Source organism: Propithecus coquereli, unplaced genomic scaffold, assembly GCF_000956105.1.
Source record: "Propithecus coquereli isolate 6110/MARCELLA unplaced genomic scaffold, Pcoq_1.0 Scaffold370, whole genome shotgun sequence".
Classification (NCBI taxonomy): domain Eukaryota; kingdom Metazoa; phylum Chordata; class Mammalia; order Primates; family Indriidae; genus Propithecus; species Propithecus coquereli.
Genome location: NW_012149397.1, coordinates 2,293,754 through 2,303,087, shown reverse-complemented (window position 1 = coordinate 2,303,087; position 9,334 = coordinate 2,293,754).

Genomic DNA, 9,334 nt, shown 5'->3' with positions numbered 1-9,334 from the left:
CTCAGCAGTATCCGGGAATAGAGATGATCTGTGAAGGGGTCTCCTGTCTGATGGCATGGCCCTGTGAATTACATAGGAAACCATAAGATTCCGAAGAATGTTGCATCAGCAGAAACACTGCCAGCCTGGACCAAAAGGCATAGAGATGGGATGAAAAGAAGGAAGAATGCCTCAAAGAACAAAGCCACGGATACAGAGACAGGCTAGAGAAGGTGGCACTTCAGCAGCTGCTGCAAACCCAGAGAGCAGGGCTACCACCACAGGCCCAGAGGACAGCACTGAGTCACAGAGGATTATTTTCAGACACAAAACCTGCTGGGCTTCAGACTTCCTTAAGACCAAGAGACCCCTTCATTTCTTCCATATTCGCCCTTTGGAATGAGTGACGACTTTAAGGGATGTCAGGATGGGGTGAATCCATTTTGAACGCTGGACCAAAGAGACTCTTTGGGGGTCAGACTGTAGCGGCTTGGTGTCCCCCAAAATTTATGTCAACCTAGAGCATCAGAATGTGACCTTATTTGGAAATAAAGTCTTGCAGATACACTTAGTAAAGAAGTCATACTGGATTAGGACGAGCCCTAAATCCAATAATTGGTGCCCTGATAGGAAGAGAAGACACGCAGAGATGTGACGTTGCAGGCGGTGATTGGGGGGATACAGCTATACGCCAGGGAGTGCCAAGGATTCTCATGTTGTTTTGAGGCCCCGGTTTGTGGTACTTTGTTGCAGCTGCCCTGGGACACTAATACAGATGGTGTGTAATTAAGCAACTTGGGTCTGGATGCTACTGGAACTCAGTCTGCAGGGGAGCTCTGGGAGCTATTACTCCATCCCTCCAGTTGAAACCCCCCAGGAACATACCTGTCATTAAACAGAGTGGGGTTTGTAGACTTGCTGCAATGAGTGAGAGCACACACCACGGGAAAGCGTAGGGTGTCTCAGCACGACGGTGTTAGGCAGGACTTAGCATAGGATTTGGGCTTGGGTTAGGCAATTTTGAGAGGGGAGGTTCAAGGAAGCCAGGATGGATTGGATGCTGTTAGAGAGTGAAAGTAATTCTATGCTTGGGTATCTTAGCCAATTTTATTAGAAAGTGGAGAGATGAAGTGAGGCTAAAGCTGCAATTGGTAATGAAGCAGCTGCCACTCATGTTACCCAGGATAGGAGGACGTTGGCGTTTTTATTATTTGCCCAGTGACTTTGTTTCTTCTGTGCCAAGACAAGATTATGGAGTGATCTTGTCTAATATTGATGTTCTGTGAGATTGGTCGTGTTCAACAGGGGCTGTGAGCGCCAGGCCAGTTCTGGCTTCTCACAGAGTAGACTGTCACCTCGGTGTCATCCAGCCAAGGCATTTACCCACGAGCGCCGGACAGACGGCTGAGTGCTGCTCCTGGGACCATCTGTTCCCCCCCATTTCCAGCCTGCCCTGCACGAGCAGAGGGGCTTCAGACTTGTTTTTAAGTGATTCAGGTTTATCATTACTCAGGTACAGTAAGCCCAACAGATCAGGAGATGACTGCTGTTGAAAGGTATTAATAGTTTGCCACTCACAATTCCCAAGAGGACGGGGCACACCATGACATGGGGCCACACGGGAAGAAGCAGGGTCAGTCACGAGGCAGAGGGAGCGCGGGGAAAACGTGGAGCAGAGCCTTTGTTGTGGTTTCCATGGGAAGGAATGGGAGAGGCAGGGCGAGCAGGCTTAGGATTGGCGAGTTGGAACCATTTCAGTGGCTCTGGGCACACGCCCTGTCTAGTTGTCTGGTACCTGCCCCCGGGTGAAAGCCCCACTGAGGAGGTGGTGCAGGCTCTGGGTTGGTTGGTTTGCATTTGAAAGGCGCGACCACAGGTGAGTCCGTACTATCCCTAGGAATTGGCCAGCCTTGCGAGGGGCAGGCCCTCCAGGGTCAGCAAGGCCCAGATGTCAGAGCAGCAGTACACAGAAAATAAAAAACATAATTACTGCAGGGTCCCAGAGGGAGTCCCCGGCAGCTGGGAGTCGGGCCGAGGGGCCCTTGGATGGGGCCTGACTGAGGAAAGGTGGCAGGCACAGACAGTGTCTGCTACAGGGGACCAGCCCAGAGTCCACCAGAGCAGGACTAGGCTGTGAGTTTAAGGTGGCCAGAAGCCAAATTCCACACCCTGAGCTACAGCTCGATTTGGTGAGTGGGGAGAAGAGAACAGCAGGTATCTGCCAGCAGCACGGTCTCACCCGCGCACTCCACTGACTGCTGGGGGTGCCTGCTCTGCACCCGGCCCTTGCTGGGCTCCAGGGTCACAGACACGAACCAGGTATGGTTCCTGTGATTGAGGTATGACTCGTCTGCGGGGTGGGAGCATTGGGGAGGGGTGACAAGCCCCTAGTCTGCCCCAACCCAACGTGGAGGAGGTGGTGCCCGCCGGACGTAGAAGCACTGGCAGAGCCACAGAGCTGGGCGGGGCGGTGGGGAGGTCAGCGCGGCTGGAGTGCTGTGGGGAGGGGCTGGCGGAGCTGCTGAAGATAAAGGTGGGTGGGGGGTCTCAATGGCTTCACTGAGGACTGAGGACTTTATTCCTGGGCCCTGTGGATTTGAGAGATACCCAAGGCCAGGGCGGGGAGCACGGAGCTGGGCACCAGGCGGCCTTGGTGAGCATTTAATGAGTGGATGGAATAAAACTGGGAGGCGAGGAAGGAGCTTTGGCTCTGAGAAGAGCTGAGCTAGGGCTGTTAGCGTAACCGCTCCGCGGAGTCTGGCTTCCAGGGGCAATAGCCATCGGCAAGGGGAAGGCAGTCTGTGGGGCTGCCATCTGCAGAACCTGTGAGCCCTCGGCCCCCTGAAGGCTGCAGTGACAAGATCCCCACCAAGGATTGCCATGTGCAGTTGAGCAGGCTGCCCACTGCACAGAGGCTCTGGTGAATATGTACATACACTGAGATCCAGCCCATGCACTACCCTCAGGGCTGGGGCCTTCTCCAGATTTGTACAAAGCCACCAAGTGGGCTAGCTTTGGCCCTCCCCGTGGCCTCTGTAACCACCTCCCTAATGAGGTGGTTTCCCAGAGGGCTCAGGACCATGGGGGTAGAAAGGGACAGGGAAGAAAAGAGTGCAGGAAGACCCTGGACGGCCACATGAGCTTGAACCCACCTGGGTTGAACCAGGTCTCACAGGGAAAGAAAGAACCATGCACACCATCACCAGGATTTCATATGCACTCGTCACCTGCTACCTGAGAGGTGGTCTTATCTCTGGTAATGGGCTGCACCTGCCTCTCCCCTCCGACAGTGTCATTACAGCACAGGGTACAAAGGAAGTGTAAACCATCTTCTAAATGGTTTAGCAAATGCGGATATACCACGAACACGCACATTACCTGTAGCCTCACTCAGCAATAACACTATGCACTTAGTGCCCTCCAGTCTTTCCCTGTGTTGGTATCTCTGTATCTGTATGTCTGTGTTTTATCAAAAAAAAAAAAAATGAAAGAAAGAAAGAAAAAAGTCATAGGATCACACTTCCATTTTGGAACTCAGCCTGATCTTAGTTTTCTAATTTGGAGTAGGCTCCTCGTGCTCAGATGCTCAGCAGATTCCTAAGAGGAGGCTGGGGCCTGTAATCCCAGCATTTTGGGAGGCCAAAGCAGGAGGATTACTTGGGGCCAGGAGTTCAAGACCAGCCTGGGCAACATAGCAGGACCCCATCTCTACAAAAAATCTTTTAAAAATTTGCTGGGTGTGGTGGCACACTTCTGTAGTCCCAGCTACTCAGGAGGCTGAGGAGGGAGGACCGCCTGAGCCCAGAAATTCAAGGCTGCAGTGTGATGTGATTGTGCACTGTGGCCTGAGCAACAGAGCAAGACCCCCATCTCTAAAAAAAAAAAAGAAGAAGAAGAAGAAGTTGGGAACTACTTGGCCTAGTGCTTGCATCCAAAAACACAGACGTTGGCCCCTGTAGTGGCCCTCAAATTTGTTGACACTCCTCCCATTGAAAAGTGAGGTCTTTGTTTCCACTCCTCAGATCTGAGCTCTATGCTTGATGAACAGAAAACAACAGAAGTGACGTTTCTGGGCTGAGGCAGCTTCTACCTCCGGTCCTCTGGAAAGCCTGCTCTTGGAAAGCTAGCCGGCATGCTGTAAGGAAGCTCAAGCAGCCCTGTGGAGGCAAGTCAGTGGCCTGCAACAACATGTCAGCCCTGGGATGAGCCATCTTGGAAATGGACCCTCTGCCCTGCCTAAATCACAGGTTCACGAGCAAAAGAAAGGACTGTTGTTATTCTAGGAAGTATCTGTTGTTATGTAGTGACAGACACTGAAATACTGGAACCCTGGCCCACATCTGAGCTCCTCTGCCTGGCTGCGGTGATTGGCCCAAGGACGACCAATGGTGCTTGGTCCCAGGTGATCCATCTGGGATGAGGTGTTAGGATCCCGGGAGAGATACTCACTCACCTGCTTCTAGGACCATGAGCCAAAGGGCCTTGCTCAGAACCCTGAAGCTGGCAGCAGCCAAGGTGTCGTGGAAGGAGGCAACAGACAGAGGGAAACATGCTGAGCTGCTGCAAAATGCAGAGAGGAAAGAGCCCTGCAGACACCCCACCCCAGCCGACCCTGCCCTGCGACACAAGCAGGAGGGTTCTAGCTCCTTTTTCCATCCAGTGAATTTAAGTTGAGTTTTTGTCCCTTGCAATCAACTAAGGCAGCCACCTAGCAAATATGTGACTCACAGGCCTGAGCCTCAGTTCCCCACCTGTAAAATGGGGACAGCGAAGCCCTCATCAGTGGTAGCTGGGTGATTGTTAGCAAAGCAGAGCTGTCAGTGCAGGCAGAGTGAGGGGCCAGCACAGATGCAGAGCCAAGAGCAGCCCTCCATGCTCCACTTTCCTCCAGAGATGGCAGCAAAGCTCCGCCTGTCACCTGGCTCCACCCTTGGCCCTGGGACAGGAGTCCTAGCGTGCCCGTTTTGCGGGGAGGAGGAACTGAGGCACAGAAAGCCCAAGTAACATGTCCAGGTCCCACAGGCCAATCCCAGACAGTCAGGCCCCAGATCCCGGACTATTGGGAGAAGGTCTGGGATGGGCTGTATTGCTAGAGGGAGACCCTCAGCCCCACCGCAGGTCTCAGTTTCCCCATCTCTAAAATAGGAGACCTCCAAGAAGTCTCCCGAGACTGAGTCTCTCAGATGTCTCTGTTTGGATGGGCCTCGGACAGCCTAATAGACCACTGAGAGGCTGCTGGGGGGGCCACACCCAGATGCCACCTCACTAGGGGGCCCCAGGAATCCCTCTCCCAGCTTGGCTACCACCTGCGCCAGGCTGCCAAACCCTTTTTAAGGGGAGGTAGGGGAAGAGACCGGAGCCCAGAGAGGGTCAAGGGCTTACGCAAGGCCAGCCCAAGGCCAGCCCGAGGACTGGGGAATAGGCAGGACTAAAACACGCTGAGCTTGTGGGCTGGTGAGGGCTGAGCAGCCACCAGGTCTGTGGGAGCAGGGCAGGAGCCAGCAGGGAGCCTGGGGGAGGGAGGGAGCAAGGCTCAAGCTTCTCCCATGACCAGGCACTTGGGCTTGCCCTGCTCGCTGGGCAGGTGCTGGGCACGAAAGCAGCTTAACTGGCCCTTGAGCACTAAGCCTGGGGTTGCCCTTGGCCCCCCTGCACCTTCTGACCCGCCGGCTTAGCTGGAAGCAGCTCCAGGCCAGTGAAAGCACCACCCCCTCCTGGAATCCTGTCCTTAGACGCGAACTCCTTACATCACCATAAGAGGTGTAATCCCAACAGCCGGTGACCAGGTCAGTCCACACCTTTCCTGGCAAGTGGAAATCAGACTGGTGGGAATATTTGCAATTGTTTACATCTACGAAGCATTTAAAATCTTTGTTTCCTGTTTCCTGATTAGAAAATAGATACACACTCACTGTGGTAAATTCAGAAAATACATAAAAAAGTCAAGAGGTAGGAGGCCTCTTCCAGAGGCCAGGTGAAGCTGGGGAGCAGCCCCCAGCCAAACTTTGTCCCTCCTGGGCCTGGCAGTGTCCCCAGCTCCTGAACTGGCCTGGCACACAGTAGGTGCTCAGTAGTATCTGTTCCATAAATCCGTCATTCCTTCTACCCTCCAGGGTGCCTGGCTGCATGTCTCTCAGTCATCATTTCTAAACCTGAGGGTGGTGGCTCAATGTCATGTCACCAGAGCTGACACATCTGCTTGTGCAGGCTGTGGCCAGGTAGGACAGCCCAGTGGTCAGAGCCCAGGCCCCAGCAGTGGGGGGGCTCTGGTCAGAGGCCAGCAGCCTGCTCACTTCTCGTCCACCTGTAAAGGGGGACAAGGCTCTTGCCTTGCTTTAGGGTGGCCGGTAGGATTAGTGGTGTGCATTGAGGGCTCCAAATAGCCTGGCAGAAAATATTTTTGGAAAAATTGCTTTCTTTCCTAATATCCAGCTCACTGGAGTTACAAGCCCAGGTTACTTTTTTTTTTTATTCTTGCTTTTAGATTTAAAAGGTAATAAATTTTTTAAAAAGAGAGGAATTCCATGAGGCTTATCATTTTGCAATGGAACTTTCTGGACTTGGTTCATTCTAAGAGGTTTTTAGGATTAAAATCTCATTTTTCTATTGAGTAATAACTAAAATCAAGAATAAAGCAAAACAAAAAGCATTTTACATTTCCACAGTCATTATCCAATTTTAGGGAAACATACCCAGCCAAGAACTCTGCCACCACCACTAGGTTTATGCTTGGGTCCCCTCCCAGGCCACCGGGGCCTGTGGATGCTGAGTCAGGTGAATCAGGGGCTTGAAGAAGTATTCCTGGGGAGGCAGCACCTCAGCTACGCCCTGAGGGAAGAGGAGACCCCCCAGGCCAGACCCTTACCTTCCCCTGGAAACTTCTGGCAGCACGTCCATGTGACACCCATTTTACAGAGTGAAACACTGAAACCCGGGGCTTACAGACCTCCCCCTGCCTCCTTGGTTCCTTCCCCACCAGTGCACCCATCCACCAAATGTTTGCTGACAGTGTGCTGTGTGCTCCCAGCTGCAGCCAGCTCCTCAGTTGTCTGTGCAAGATTGTGCTTCCCTTTCCCGGCCTCCCGTGCCCGCAGCCCACCTGTCCCTCCCAGTCTCCCCTGCCTACTCCAGGGCAGCCACGTCCCCTCCATTTCATAGATGTGACACAGGCTGAGTGGGCGTTCTGGACAGGCAGCACGGAATAGCTCTGCTGGGGCACTGCATCAGGGAGGGCTCCCTGGAGGAGGCTGAGGCCTGGAGGGTAAGGAGACACCCAGGCAGATACAGCCCAAGCTCTGTCCCCAGTCTGTGCCTAGACATGGGGAGTCTGGGAACCAGGAACCCAGGCAACTGGAAGAGCCAGATGGGTGGGCCAAACCAAATGCTGGTGGGGGCCTTGCCAGTCCAGTCCAGCTTGGAGGCCACTGCTCCAGCCTAAGCACGTCACAGTCTCTCGCTAGCCTTGGGAGGGTGGCAGGGCCATCTCCATGCTTTAGCTGAGAACACTAAGCCTCAGTGCGAGGTTGCCCAACCCTGCCCTAGGGACAGGGAGGCCTGTCAGAGGGCAGTCATTTCCACCACGATGGGAGTGGCCCAGGCAGTCTGTCATCCCTGGTGGGCTGGTGCCTTTCCCTCCAGGTACCTCAGTTTCCCTCCCTGCACATGGTTGGTATTGCTGGGCTTTCCAGGAGCATGCTGTTCCAAGAGCCACCAGGAAAGGTGGATGGGACAGCCCAGATCAGGGTTCAAATAGACCATAGGTCCACCTCCCAAACGAACCCCAGATCCCTCCTGCTGCTTCTGAAGATGGTTTTGGCAGCAACTGAGTGTTCTGAGGCACAAAAAGGTGTACAGTTTCCTACAGAATGTGAAAGAGGTCAGGTGACCCCCTATGTCCCCTAACGGTACAAATGGAGGCCCAGCACCACATGCCTGAATATTCACAACGTGTAAACCAAGCTACAGGCTCAGAAAAACATGCTCTGGCCTCTCTGATACCACCTGTCAGGAGCTGAACTGTCTCCCCAAATCCTAACTCAGCACGCACATCAGAATGTGATCTTAATTGGAGACGAGGTGTTTCTAGGTCTTTACAGACCCTTTACAGGGTCTTAATCAAGTTAAGATGAGGGCATTAGGATGCGCCCTAATCTAACACAACTGGTGTCCTTGTAAGAAGAGATTTGGACACAGAGAGACACACACACACGGAGGGTGCTGTGTGAAGGTCACAGTTAAGCTGCCATAGGCCAAGGGACTACCAGATCTGGAAGAGGCAGGGAAGGACACTCCCCAAGAGCCTCTGGAGGTAGCACAGCCCTGCCACCACCCTGATCTCAGACTTTTGGCCTCCTGAACTGTGAGACAAATTTCTGTTGTTCTAAGGCCCCCAGTCTGGTACTTTGTTACGCAGCCCTAGGAAACACACTCACCCTAAATGGCCGGGCGTTTAGTATTTTTGGACTCCTGAAGGCCTGAGCCCCAGTGAGGTGGTGTGGGGAGCCACAGGCAGCCCTGTGTTTTCCATCCCCCACCCAGCTCCACCCAGCAATTGGAGGGCTGCCCCAGACCTCCCCTCCCAGCCCTGTCCTTGAGCCTATAGGCAGCTGCCCTCCAACCGGCAGTGCAGGGGGGTGGGGGAGCAAACCCAGAGAGGGGGCCACACAGGCCTGAGAGGTGGACCGGGGGCCATTTGGTAGGGAATTCTGGGGCCATTTGGAGGGGGATGGGGTCACAGTGGGCCCTTGGGTGGTCCTGCCCTTCTTGACACGGCAGAGGACACACATGCTGATTCAGAATCAAGGAAATTGAAGACAGCCATCATATGTGGCCCACAAGTCAAAGTGGGAAGAAGATATCATGGGGTAAAATCAACCCTGACAGGGAAAGGGGACACCCTTACATATACGGAACTTGAGCTTCTGGGGGCTCAGAAAGCAGAGGTGGGAAGGGGCTGTCCTGCCAGAATCCTGCTTTGTGGTCCCCCAGAACATCCATGCTCTTCACTGTCACCTGCCAGGCCCTCCAGAGCCCTGCCTGCCTGGGCCACCTTCCCAGGCTCCCTGAGGCTTGCCTCAGCCAGCTATACTGGGCTTCTGGCTGTCCCTCAAGCTACCAAACCCATTCCCACCTCAGGGCCTTTGCATCTGCTATTCTCTGTGCGAGGAATGCTTCCCCCAGCTCTGTAGAGACAGATCTCAGCTCATATCTCATCTGCTCAGAAGGCTTTTCTAGAGCAGCCCCAGCTCCTGGGTGTCTGTGGCCCAAGACCACATCCCCCCTTGGTGGTTGCCTGGGCAGGGGGCCATGACGGGCTGAGTGGGGTCAGAGGAAGAGAAAGGGGCTAGGCTACAGC